General features: G+C 37.4%; 1 long non-coding RNA gene across 1 annotated transcript; it reads left to right on the forward strand.

Moving 5' to 3' along the window:
* The first annotated feature begins 5,384 nt into the window (after positions 1-5,384).
* On the forward strand, positions 5,385-6,265 carry LOC119789369. Its single transcript, XR_005281575.1, has 3 exons — positions 5,385-5,456; positions 5,690-5,814; positions 6,254-6,265. It is a non-coding gene; the product is annotated as an uncharacterized LOC119789369 (long non-coding RNA).
* Positions 6,266-14,400: the final 8,135 nt, after the last annotated feature.

Below are 14,400 nucleotides of genomic sequence, written 5' to 3' on the forward strand. Positions count from 1 at the left end.
TCACACCAGCTCTGACCTGACAGCGCTGCCCCAAACACGACCTCGCTGGAACGTCATCCGCCCACTCAGGGCGCTTTCATCAACATCCCTGCTATTCCACAGTTCCTGCATCAGCGACCACACGTAAACACAGAACACATGCTTGTGTTCCTGTTGCCACATGCTTCCTGTTTCTGACGGCCGGCTTCTGCTGCACACGATTCCTCTACTGTGAATTTTCTACACTTCCTCTATTTTCTCATCTCACTGTAACCTTTATGTACTAATTGCTGCTACGTCTATAGTTTATGGAGTTAATCTTATTTTATTATGGTTGAAATGCAAAGAAAATGTTTTGTAAATGCAACTTTAAAAAAAGGAAATTCAGAAATAAAACCTGTTTTTTCCAAAATTTCCAAAATTTTTTCTCTGATTTTATTTATTTTTTACAGATTTTAGATTTTTAATTCTTTAGAGAATGTAATCTGAAATTGAAGATTGTAAAAAACCACAATAATAAAACAAAAACGGATTAAAAACTCCAGAAAATCACAACGTTCTTCACCAATCCTTTTTTGATTTAATAGTTTTTCAGTTTAATTTCTGGATTGCGTTTTTTCCAAATAATCATTTATGAAGCATTTATGCAACAACTTGACTTCATCATATTTGGAAGGAAAAAAACATGCATTTCTGCCTAAAAGCTTTTTTAAAAAGTAACTTTTCTGTAAAGCTGAAGGACAAAACATCAATGAACAACAATTTCAAACATGAAGCAAAAAAACATCCCATTTTATTCAGAATCATAAATAAAGGTTCTAAGCTGCAGCTTTGTTAAAAAAAAACAACACATTAAACACATCAACATGTTTCAGTCCATCCAAAACTTTCCATACACACTGCAAATTTTTTTTATCTACATCACTCAATTTTTCTTAAAATAAGTGTCCTTTTTCTTAAATTGAGGAGGAAAGTGAAAAATTTTGCCAGTGAAACGAGACAATTTACATTTAAAATAAGAAAGTACAATTGTATTGTCTTATTTCAAGCGCATGTTATCTAATTATCTTATTCTAAGAGTGAAAATACTCATTCCATTGGCAAACTATCTCATTTACCAACTCAAATTTAGGGTAAATACACTTAATTTCAGAAATTTTTATTTATTTCTAGATCGTTTTTCCATTGCAGGTTTACCCACAATGGACCACGTCTCCATGAAGCACTTCCCCAAACAAATCCGACAGATTGCTTTCAGCTAGACGACCCAGTCACACATCAGCGTCTAACGGAGAACAATAACCCGCACGCAGAGAGAGATACTGACCTTCTCGTAACACTTTGCGTTTCCGCTCGCTTGTCGGCTGGGAGCTTGTGAACTTCTGCGCCGTACATGAAATCCCGCGGAGGCCTGCGGAGGAAAGTGGAGAAAGAAAATGAGCGAGCAGCATCACAGTTACATAAACATCCAGTGTTTATTGGACAGCTTCTCCCTGCAGTGTGACCTTCAGGATCAACAAGAAAAACCAAGTGAAGAAGATGCTAACTGCTGATAAACAACAACAACCACCTTTGCAGAACCTCCTAGAAATTAATATCAACCTTTAAACCAAACAAAAGCACAATCAGCAACAGAAAATAATTAAGTCATTAAATTATTATTTTTAAATTAAGGCCTTAATGTGCATTAAAATTAATTCTATGTTATTTTTGTAGCATTTAAAAGGCCTTATTTAAATAAAACTAAATACGTTTATAAAAACAATTTCATGTTTTAGCTGAATTTACTTTTGATGTTAGAATAAAACAGACTAAATCGTTCTGCTGCTGTTTAGAACATAATCACTAAAGAAACTGCCTTTATAAACTGTCATCATAGAGTTTGATGATAGACGTGCAGAAACTATCACTGCATTTCATAAACAAACAAACCAGGATTGGATTTAGGAGTCAGAGCAGATGAAAAGCTTTGCTTAGCAATAAACTCACAGTGAGTGTCATGACTCAGCACTTTTTGGGTTCTGTTTGAGTTTACTTTATGGAGTTTTCAGTTATACTTTGATTTATGTCTTTCTGTGTTTTCTAATTTATTGGTTTAATTTAAATTTTGTGTTATTCTACTTGTTTTTGATTGTGTTTGAGTTCTCAGGTATTTCTTGTTTGCCCTCTGCTGCCCTCTGGTGTATGTCTCATTTCCCCTAGCTTCCTTCTAGCCTCCTCTGTTCACACCTGCTCCCAATCTGCTGATTAGCCTGCTTATTGTTCTCTCCTATTTATACACCTCATGTTCAGCAGCTGGTTGCTGGTTGTTTTGTCGTCTCCTTGCTCCCCATGCGTGTTTTCCACTGAGCTTTTTTTATTTTTCTGGTTTTCACCATTTTTGAACTTTAGGATTTTTGCCCCTGTTTGCCTCTGGATCTTTATTAAATCTTCAAAATTCACCTCTGCCTCTGGGTCCTCAAAAACCTCCATTTAACCTTGACTGTGAGGTGGAATAGAAAGAAAACATTCTAATGAAATGCAGATAGATAGATATATATAAGCTTTAAAGCAGAAATAACTCATCCTGACGGGCTGAAAGATTTAGCCACAAAAAAATAAATAAAAAATGTCACCTATATTAAACTAATATTGTGATTTATTAAAACATTTTCTTGCATTAACCACAAATATGTAAAAGTCTTAATGAAGGGTTTACAGCTTGCTTGTCCAGAGTCTATTTTTGCAGGACTTTGCTGTAAACTTGAGCTCTGTTCGAAAACCTAGGACGGGTCCTCCAAGGACGCGGTCTACCTAGACTGGATCCTTCGAAGTCCGTGAAAATAAGGAGACCGGAAGAGTTTAGGCTGTGAATTCGACCAGGTCTACCCTTCGGTGGGTTTTATCGCCGTATGCTCTGTTGCTTAGCAACCGTAAACGTTGACACACAAAGCAGGAAAAGAATGAAAACCGAAGTTTTCAAAACTGTTTATTTCTTTTTTATTGTGAAGTGAAGCTGCTATTTTCAAATATCCATTACTGTAAAAATGTCCATAGCTGCATATTGGTTATTTATTCCCCAGTTTTATGTTGTTAAAACACTTTACAGTATTTTATTGTTTATATTTTAACTCTTCCCTATCATATTATTCTTATACATTCTTCTAAGGTCCTCCTTTGTGTGACCATTTTCAATAATCTTTCTGCTGCTGTAAATTTGCCCATTGTGGGACAATAAAGGGATTTTCTATTCTATTCTATAAAAGGGGTAGAAAGATATAAGTAAATCTAAACAATGTATTTATAAAAAATATATCTGCAAAATCTCTAATATTCAACAACAAAAAATACGTAGTTAAGCATATTGTGCAAAACGGCAATAAAAAGATAAAAATCCTATCAGATTTATAGTCCCCCCCCTGCAGATCTATTAGAATCTGTCCTTAAATTACAGCCAAACCCATTTACACAGTAACAGATTAAAACCTTTAGATAAACCAAACATTACCGCCACATATCTGACTCGGTAACCATTAAAACAACTATTTTCATTAATCTCAGACGGAACTATTAAATGACTTGTATTATATTAAACTGAACTTCCAATTTTCACCACTGTTCGGCGCCAAGTAACCTTTACTCTGATCACAGCTTGCTTGGTCTCGCAATGAATCCTGGGATATCCAAGAATACCGAGGATACATCGGACCCGTCCTTCAAATCGGGCAAAAAGAAGGACGCATTTTAAGGCCGCATAACGAGGACTCTTGGAATCCGACCAGACCTCGGCGCCGCGCTATGACGTCATCGGCCTTCAAATCCGGTCTTCTAAGGATGCGTCCTAGGTTTTTGAACAGAGCAAAGGTGTGAAAAAGTGCTAACTTCTACTTGCAGGCATTAACCTGTAAGCTAGCTGCATATTTCTCTTCTTTTCTGCGTGGTTGCAAACCTACTTTAAGCGCATTACCGCCCCCTAAAGGGCTGAAATAAGACATTCAGCTACTTACTTCATTTGAGTTTACTGAAATGTAATATGACCAAAACTGAGAGCATCTGCTGTTTGGAAAATTGCCTTTTGTTAAATTGCGATTATGTTGTGAATTGAATTAATTGTCCCTTCCGAGTCCTGACTTCTGCATTTGCGTGATGTGAGAGAGAAGGGAAATGAAAAACAACCATATCTTTAAAAACATTAAAACAAATCTATGTTCCATGAGCAAAACACAATCGGATTGAAATGTGTTTCCATTAAATAATAATAATAATAATTGGATTATAATATTCAATATAAAACAGGCAATCTGACTTAAAATGCGTCGTTTAAACATGCCAATAGGAACGCTCTGATAGCGTCCGGCTTTTCAAAGCGGAAATACGTCACATTGGCTGTTCAATCTGGTTAATTATGTCCTTGTTAACGTAGATAAATATATAAATAATATTTTTTTTTAATCCCCTGCAAAGGTTATCGGTGTTAGAGATGAATCAACAGCTTTTCTTTCTTTATCAGCTGAGTTTGCTCTGATCTGATTAAAGCAGCTATAACCTTTGACCTGTGTGGGCATGAAAAAGGATCATCGCTGGATCTAAATGTTCATTTTATTACTGGTTTTGAAAGATATTCCCATATGGTTCATCCATATTCATCCAAGCATCTGAACGATTAAAACACCTGTGATCTTTGCATTGGGAATCAGCTGGTTTCCAGACATCATTCTTTATAAAAGGCTGTTCCTCTGCCTTATTAATGTAGAAGCAGTTTTATTGTCTTAAATCAGAATCAGAATATATCCGTACACATGGCCCTATAGAGGGATTATCATGCAACGTCACTCTACGTCACTTCCGGCACCAATGCGCATGTCGCCTGCAGAAAGAGCCGCTAACATGTCTTGTTGTGCTGTCGGTTGCACGAACCGTTTTGATAAAAACAATAAAACGCGCAAGTTTTACCGAATCCCATCAACTCGCACCCCTTTCAAGGCAAACAAGAGACGTCTTTGGTTGCAAGCCATCAGAAGAAGCGATTGGAACGAGCAGATGATTAAAAATGCATCAATCTGCAGCGATCACTTTATATCAGGTAAGTCTTATCTATAAAAAAGCTAAACGGCATCGCTGGTTTTACAAACAAGGGTTTTACATACAATTATTAAGTATTACATATATAAACGGGATTAATGAATCGTACAAAACACATTGGAGCATAACTAGCATACAAGCTAATGTACCTTGATTCAGTCTTATCAAGTTGCAACTCATCGGGTCAGCCATAAGTTTTATCATTAACATCATCACGTTGTCTGGTCTAAACTTCTCTGTGTGTGCTGTCTTTTCAATTGATTGACTAGTGTCTGTAATAAAGGTTGATGATGATGATGATTGCTTCAATTCATTATTTGTACAGGAGAGGCATCAGACGACATCCCAGACTTTGTCCCGTCTATCTTTCCATACTCAATCCAGCCCGGCAAAGACGGTGTTGCAAAACTGGAGCGGTAAGTATCACATCTGTGTGCTTGATTGTTGTCTGATTACAAGCATGACTCCACATAGTATGATTGGAAGTGCAAAGAAAAAATATTGATATATTGTAGCTATATAGGTTACCCGGGTTAAAGGTCAGAGCATGTGGTTTTCATTAGACATCTCATATGGAGAGTTGGGATGACTGAGCATGTGATTTGCATGGACTTGAATTCAGGAGATTGTTCTCTCCTGTGTGTTTCAGATATAAGAGAAAAAGAAGAAGGGATGCAACCCCCAGCAGGTGTCCAGAAGATGGACATCAGTGTACACCCTCTTCCATCTCTCCAACTGAGTGTGGAATAGAGGCTGGTGCTGATCTATATAATGGTATGAAACCTTATTACTAACCTGACCAAGACGGCCTGCAAACTCATTTGGATTTTTATAAAGGGACGTAGATCTGTGTGTTCCTAAATGTTAACATATTAATTATTGCAGAATAGAAAGGTCACTAGTGTACGGAAGAGGTTTAGGGCCACTGAAAAAAAAGTAAACTGATTTTAAAATTTTATTTCAGTTTAACATGGGAACAAAGTCAGAATTCTGACTTTTTTCCCATACTATACTGAAATAAAATAAACAAAAACAGTTAACTTTTTTTTTTTTCCAGTGGCCCTAAACCTCTTCCGTACTAGTGGGATTAATCAGTTAGTAATGTTCATATCTGTTGCGAACAGGTATTTGCCCACAGTGTGACTTATCACCCAGAATGTAACCATTTGTTTTTTGTAAAGATAAGAATGTAAAATTTGTATTTATTTTTCAGAAGGTATGGTCCAAAAGACTGTCCATGATGACCTCCAGCTGAAGTACAGCCAACTTCATACAGAGTGTGATAACCTGCCTGAGGACATCAACAAACTGAAAACAGAGAATGAACAATAAAAAGAAATGCTCGGGACTGCACAGTTCTCTTTTGCGTCACTGCAGTGTAAAGCAGCACAGGTGCTGTTTTTCACAGGTCTAACCAGTGCCCTCTTTAATTGGGTCCTGCAGACGATTAAGGACAGTGTTGAGGTCATCCGTGGCTCTCTGACCCTAGAGGATCATCTTTTGGCTGTACTCATGAAACTCAGATTAGGACTCACCAACAAGGATATTGCATTCAGATTTAATGTTAACGAATGTGACATCTCTAAAATCTAAAGAAGTTGGCTGCCTATTATGTCTCAGATTTTGAAACCTTTAATCAAGTGGCCAAGTAAGCATGCTATTTTAAAGAATATGCCAAAATGTTTCAAACCTAAATACCAGCGTTGCAGGTGCATTATTGACTGCACAGAAATTTTTTATTAACAGACCAACAAATTTAACAGCCAGAGCCCAAACATATTCAAATTATAAGAGCCATAACACGGTTAAGTATTTGGTTGCCATGTCACCTGCAGGAGCAATTACATTTCTGTCTGCAGGTTGGGGTGGGCGTGTTTCTGATAAACAACTTACAGCCGAGTCTGGATTTTATGACCTTCTACAAGTAAATGATGAGATACTAGCAGATCGTGGTTTTACCATTAGAGATGAGCTTGCCTTGCGTGGTGCTACCCTCAGGATCCCTTACTTTACCAAAGGTAAAAAGCAGTTGTCTGCTCAAGAGGTGGAAACATTGAGGCGTTTGTCCAATGTTAGAATACACATTGAAAGAATAATAGGGAGATGGAAAACTTTCCGAATTCTTACTACTGTTATTCCTTTATCACAGGCGGACCTGTTAGATGACATTGTAATTGTTTGTGCAGCATTGACAAACATTTGCAAATGCATAGTCCCTAGAAAATAAATTAAAAGCCCTTAATTGAATTGTGCCAAAATTAAGGCCTTAATGTTGTTAACATCTATGAATTGAGGTTTAAATGTCATTGAATATTATTTTTTTTTGAAAAAAATGATTGCCTAAGTATTTTCACTGCATAAGCTCATTGAACATTCAAAAGCTGTGGTTTAAAACATTTTGCAGCAGTTTTGGTTCAAAATGTGTGTTGTATCCAGTTTGCTTTTGAATATTGAGATTTTTCCTCATTCCTCTGTTGTATGATATATTTCAAAATCTTAAATGAAATATGCAGATATTTTGCTTTGTGTTTTGCCATTGAAAAGAATACAATTCAGCTGATACCTGTGTACACCCTGTGTAAATATTAATAGTATTCAAGAGTCAAGGAAACATTGAAATATATTTATTCTTGTGCATGTAACCAATAATAAAAATAACAATATTAAACAATCTTGTCATAAGATGCACACTGAGAACCTTAGTGCATACTTTGAATGGTAAGCACAGGTACAGTTACAACTCTATTTTTCAGAGTGCATTTTTTCTAGTTTTTCTGTTTTTTGCGCTGATCACAATACCATTCTTTAGCCTGTGGGAATGAATGTCCGGCCACTGAATTTTTGGGCCATTTTTTCTCGTCATTTATCCACTCACCGGCATGTAACGCGTATGGGTCATTAAGACGTATTCCATTAACTAGTGTTAATTTAGCAGCATAACTTATTTTATCACTAGGTGATAAACTGTTGTAGAACGCTGACAACATCGCTAGTTAGCAGATCGCAACTGCTAAATAACCGCGTATAATCACAACATTCGACCAGACGCTTTAAAGGACCCGGCACTTTTTGCAGTCAAGATGCGCGCGCATCCGCCGTGTTGATAAACAAATAATCCCTCTATACTTACTTAGCAACAAAACAGTACATGTTGAAGTTCAAGTATGAGTCTTAGCGATAAAAAGTCTCTAATGCCTTATTCGTACGCAATTAGATGATGTATGAGGAGGTTTGGCAAAACAGAGAACATCTGTAGAAACATTCTTTGAGGGTCGGACTTTGACGCAGACAAGCCCACGTGAATTCCAGTAAGCTTTCGACATGATATTCCTGTGCATGTGCAGTTACGTAATGCGATGTGGAAACTATAAATGCTGCCTGAATCGACTGAAGGTTGGGGGATAACAGAATTTTGACGATGCCTTGCTGGATGTATGAAGTGTTTCAGACAGCTGTATGCAGTGTTGTGCCTGAACGCGTTCATTGAACGAAAGTTCATGAACTCGTTCATATTTTGGGCGAACGTGAACTGAACGTACTGCATTACTGCCTGATGAACGTTATTGTGAACTCGTTCATTCTGGTGTCTGTGAACGGCACGCTCTCTCAGTTCAACTTTGTTCAATAGGTTGCCAGATTTCTATAGAGTCCTCCAGGCGAAACCCCTCTAAATCACACCGTAAACAGGCCTTAATATGTAGCGGGAAAAACACCCAATCTGGCAACACCAGCTACCAGCGTCATAGCCTACAGCCGCGTGCGTCATCAAAACAAAATGCAGCGTGGAAGCCACAGCAGCATGGAGGCGACAAAGCAGCAGTATGATCACTTAAAACAGGTTTATGACCAGGTGGTCGGTGAGGATGATGGCAACAATCTTACATTTGTCTGCAAACTTTGCCCGCCGGCTTTCAGTAAAAAAATCCGCACTTCAGTAACCTTAAATTCCTACCTCAGCCTGGTCCCTCAGTTTGTGTTAGTAAAATGTTCTTGAGGGTTTTACTATTCATGTAACTTGTTTGTTAAACCTGCCTGGTATAATTTTCCAGGATTCCTTTTTAGTATGTACTGAAATGGAATTTCAAATTGAAAAAATTATTGAAATTAAAAAAACATTTGCACCTTGAAGACTACTTTCCTGTTTTTCTTTTAATAATTCCTCATAAAAAGACCATTCAAGCAGCACATTTTTCCTGATGTTTTTGAGAATATACTGTAGGGGTGAAAGCTGCAGCTGCTACTAGTGTGAAGTGAATGGACAGCAACAAAGCGTTAAAGCAACAATGGGGAAATGCTGTCCCCTCAATGCTAATGTAAACCCTGGTTGGATAAGGATTCAAAACTGGATATGAAGATGAAATCTGACGCACAGTTTCAGTGTTACAACTGATAAAATAATTGCTGTCTGTGGTTCTACAGTAGGCTATGGTGTAATTGAGCAATATATGAAAAAAAAAAAACGATGAACTAGTTCATTTTTTGGAACTGTGAACTTAGTTCAAAATTTTGAATTATGAACTGAACTAGTTCATTTTAAAATGTGTGAACTGAACGTTGAACTAGTTCACGTAGAAAGAGAACTTTCCCAACACTGGCTGTATGAATTCGGTTTTGTAATTAAATGTGCTTCCATATGAGCTTCCATATTAGCAGCAAACAGTCAGGATCTCAGTCCTTTTCTACGTTTGTGGTTAAAGCTTCAAAAATAGAGACAGAAGACGTTTTATTGGTCCCCGTTTATCTCCTCTTTTTTTCATCTTTTCTCCTTCCTGTTCTACCTACATTGCAGTGTCCACATACTCTGTAAAACTCCCTACATAATTATAATAAAGCTATTTATATGCATAAATCAAGCAGAACACTTTGGCGATAGCCGTACTGCTCCACCATTGAAAGAAAAATGTGTTGGGCTCTTTTTGGCATCAAGAAAATTATTCTTATTGCCACATTGCCAGACAGGACAAAAAATAAAAATAAAAAAATGGAGACCTTGCAAAGTGGAACGCTGAGCCAAAAGAATTAAACATCTTAAAGAAATTAATCAATCAGAAAATCTAGAAGAGCTGCAACAGTGTTTCCTGTTTTTAGGTTTATGATGCTATTATTTCCATGACCTTCAGCTGAAATAAAGTTTTAGATATTTCTCATTTGCAAAATAAAAAAACAGCTGAGTGAAGAATTTTAAAGGGAACATCAATCACTTCTAACGCTGCACTATGTCGGCGTGCATGCAGACACCAGAGGGCAGCACTGTGCAAAGCTCTTTTCTGTTGCACCCTTCGATTCATTTGAAGAGTTGGACCAGAAACCTTCGCCTTGCAGCTTCTCCAGATTCAATACATCACACACTTACAGCTGCTCAAACGGAGCTCGCAGCATTTTAAGGACCCCGCGTCAGCAAGAAGGAGATTTGCTGAGTAATTAGGCAGAAAAGCTCACAGGACCGTGCTTTCTCTAAGCATATGCACTGTAAGCAGTATCAGCAGCAGTTCATATAGAGAACAACGCTTTCCTGCCTCCTCATCATAGAGAGAAATGGTGCAAAATATATCTATGCCAAAATATTCTTATTTCTAACCTCATTCCTTTTCTTCTTATTGCTGCTGCAGCTTTGCTTTCCTGATCTTAGTTAACAGGGTCAGGTTGCCACAGAAATTAAAATAATTCACAGAAATATTGACTAACCACTGTAACACACCCCTCTACCCATAGAGGCCCTCTAAAAAGAGGGGTTATTTACCATTAGGCAATACTAGGCAGCTGCCTGGGGGCCCCAAGTTCCTGGGGGCCCCATAAAACTCTGTTTCCATGTATAGTTAATAAAAAATTCCTTATTTCTGCACATTAATTATGTTTTTGATAAAAATCCTTTCTCTAAAATGCCATCAGAACACTTCTAATATTAAGTCTCAGCCCCCCCCCTCAGTGTCCACCATATTGGATCAGTCCATTTGCTGCACATGTTCAGAAAGGTCCAAACAGACAGCAGCAAACCATTTGAAAACAAACCATGCAAAGAGCAGTGTTGCCAACTTAGCGCTTTAGTCGCTATATTTAGCCACTTTTCAGACCCCTCTAGCACTTTGATTTCTAAAAAGCTCCTAGCGCCAAATCTAGAGACTTTTTTCTGCTACTGGAGACTTTGGAGACAACATCTAAAAGCAGCGAACTCTGCTCTCCAGAGCGAGTAGATTGGTAACCCCGCCTCCTGCTCTCCTCTATCTTGTCTGCTGTCATGATTCATGCAGCTATTATTTCATCCAAATGAAAAATGGAGAACAGATAAGCAGATCATGGCTTGTCTACAGTGAAAAGAAGGACTGGGTTATTTACTTTGGCCTTTTTGGAAACACAGGAAGGAGCAATCAGCTAAGTGAGCTTAGTGCTTGGAAAAAAATCTTTCATTCCTTTAGAGACAGCATGAAAAGTCAGCTGAGTATAAAACATAGAGAGGAAAACAAGAAGAAAAGGGACAAGAAGAGAGGGACACAACCAAGAACAGATAATGGATGTCTATTCTATTAACAATTCTCTATCTGTAGAATGGGGCTGTTTGATGTGTTGTCTTCTCCATTCAGAGGGCCCCTGCCCGTCTTTGACAAGGGCCCCAAACATTGCTGCCAACACAGTGGCCGGTTAGAAACTTTAAATATCACAAAAGATGAGCCACAAGGATTCACTTTAAGTTTTAATTCCTGACAGTTTTGGTTGAAACGTTTCTAAACCTTTATGCTGATGACACTTTGGTTTTGAGGAGTTTTTAGTTTCCATGATTTTATTCAGTCTGAGTTTCTCCATCAGACTCTGGAACCGGTAATAAGACGCCATTTTCTGAACGAAACGAAAGTCTCAGAAAACCAGGTGTGCCACCGGATCTGTGGAAACTCACAAACACTTTGGCTTTGAGAATTATATAGAAAATAAGAGTTTTTCTTCTGAAATAGATCTTCTTCTTTCTCTGTGTTGATGCTGGATGCCATCCATCATGGAGCATTAAGGTAAACAGAAGGATAGACGTCTGTAACCCGGGTGTAAATCCCAGTGATTTTTCATTTGCAAGTTTAGATAATTGAGAAAGATTGCAGTGATCATTCTGTGTATATTTCTTTTCACTTCAATCCCCTCATTGCTACACAGCCAATTGCTGTTGAGTATCAGGGTCACATGTGCAACAGCCTATCAGTTAGGTATATTAGTTGGAGTGGGGAAGTTTGAAAGACTATGGCATGTTGGGAGAAGCAGAGCTGCAGGAGCTAACTACTTAGCCGAGATGACATGGAAAAAAAACTGTTTGTGTTACATACAAACTATGGAATTGGTGAGTGTTTCTCTTGTGTGACTTAATATTAGCTCATTATGTCTTTGTTTGTTGTCTAGCTGTTAAATTGCTGATTATACAAACAGATGTCCAGACTAGCTTTGAAGAATCCTATGTGGACAATGAGGTGCCTTAAATATTTATTGAGCACTTGTTTGTATTAGTTGTTTTTACATTTCATGTTGACTAATTTATATAGTGCATATTTATTGGATTTTTCATGAATGTAATTTATATGGAACTTTATATTTATTGAATATGCATATTGATTGAAAATTGTTTGGAATTATTTGTAGTGCAAAGAGTACCACTAACTGAATTTGTGTGCACACTAGAATGTTTTGATTATATATATATATATATATATATATATATATATATATATATATATATTGAGAAAATGGTCCCGTTTTATTATTCAGGCCAGGTGTTGATGGCGAGCTGAAGGTCCAGGCCTAGAGCCCAAGAAAGATTGCACTTTGGGTGCACAAAGACTTTGGATCTCCTGCCAGGCTGGTAGGAGGCTCCTTGCAGCCACAGACAATTTTGTTTCCACTTTGCTCTGACTTTTGTCAGTCCACAACCTGCACTGTACCAAGCACTTTAAAGAGGAATTTGCTTGGGACCTTTAATCAACCCCAGCTTGGGGTGAATGGACTGAAGGGATGTGGTTTCATTAATTGTGGAATTGATTAATTTTGTTTTTCTTTTTCCTCTTTATTGTTTTGTTTTCTTTCTTTTTCTGCGCATTTTATATGGCCATTCGGATTATTCAATGATGTTGTAAATATGTATAAAATTTTCCTCACTATAAATACAAAGCACTCGCAACTGCAAACTTCTAGTCTCTGTCTGCTGTTTCATGAGTCGTACCTATATTCTGAGAACTAGCCTATTGAACTTATTTGTTATGAGCCATTTGCATTAATTTAAAATATAATATACTGTTTTTTACAGATATGCTACACGTCACTCATTCACCACTAGAACTGTGTGTTTCCTGGACGGGGCCGCCTGTGGAGCTGGTTGACAGTTGCCTTTTGTATCTATGCTTCTTTTTCTATGTCTGCTTCTGTCTCCTTGAACCCCAGTGGGCCTCAGCAGATGGCCGCTCACACTGAGCCTGGTTCTGCTGGAGGTTTCTTCCTGTTCAAAGGGAGTTTTTCCTCTCCACTGTCGCCACAAGCATGCTTAGTGTGAGGGATTGCTGAAGAGTCAATGAGTCGATGCAATCAACTGGTTTTCCTTAGATAGAAAACTTTGAATCAATCTGACTGGATGATCTGGTTGAAATATTTCTGTAAAGTGACCTGAGATGACATGATGTGAATTGGAGCTATAGAAATAAACTGAATAGAATTCTAGATGAAGCTGCTGGAAGGAAGCACAGCAGACAACATCCTTTAGGGTGTTAGGGTGAGGCTAGCTGTTAGCATTTGGCCTTTGTCCTACGATAAAGAGGAGCATAAAAAAATTAATAAAGTTTTACTTTACTCTGTTTTAGATTTTATTTTCATAATAATAAACAGGTTGTTGACAATAATTTAAGAAACTATTTGTTGATTTAAAAACACACACATGTCCCTGCTGTTCGTTTTAATGATTAATGTTGAAAATTTAAGTTCCCCTGTTTGATTTAAAGAGTTTTAAAAGTTTATGAAAGTTAAATATAGAAGCTTTTTGTTTGTCACCACATTCGTAAATGTGGTGATAGAAATACTTTTATTAGATTTAAGCAGCTACCTCCAAAAATGTCTATGAAAGTATAAATGAAGCTAAATATGGCTGCAAGTACAAAGGTTAGAGGAGGGTTAGGGTTAAAAACTGATGATAAAATGACACAGAGGATCATACAACCTAATAAATAAAATGAAAACGAATAAATAAAATGAAAGCATTAATGAATCGATCACTTTTTCTTCAGCGGTTTGCTACTCTGGAGCATTCAGGTTCATGCTAAAGCAATACCATGAAGGAGAGACTTCCACAATAATAAGTAATGGTAAATACGCGTGAACTTCACCGTTTTCACAGTCATATAA

This window comes from Cyprinodon tularosa, unplaced genomic scaffold, assembly GCF_016077235.1.
Source record: "Cyprinodon tularosa strain WSP-4 unplaced genomic scaffold, ASM1607723v1 ctg337, whole genome shotgun sequence".
NCBI classification, from domain to species: domain Eukaryota; kingdom Metazoa; phylum Chordata; class Actinopteri; order Cyprinodontiformes; family Cyprinodontidae; genus Cyprinodon; species Cyprinodon tularosa.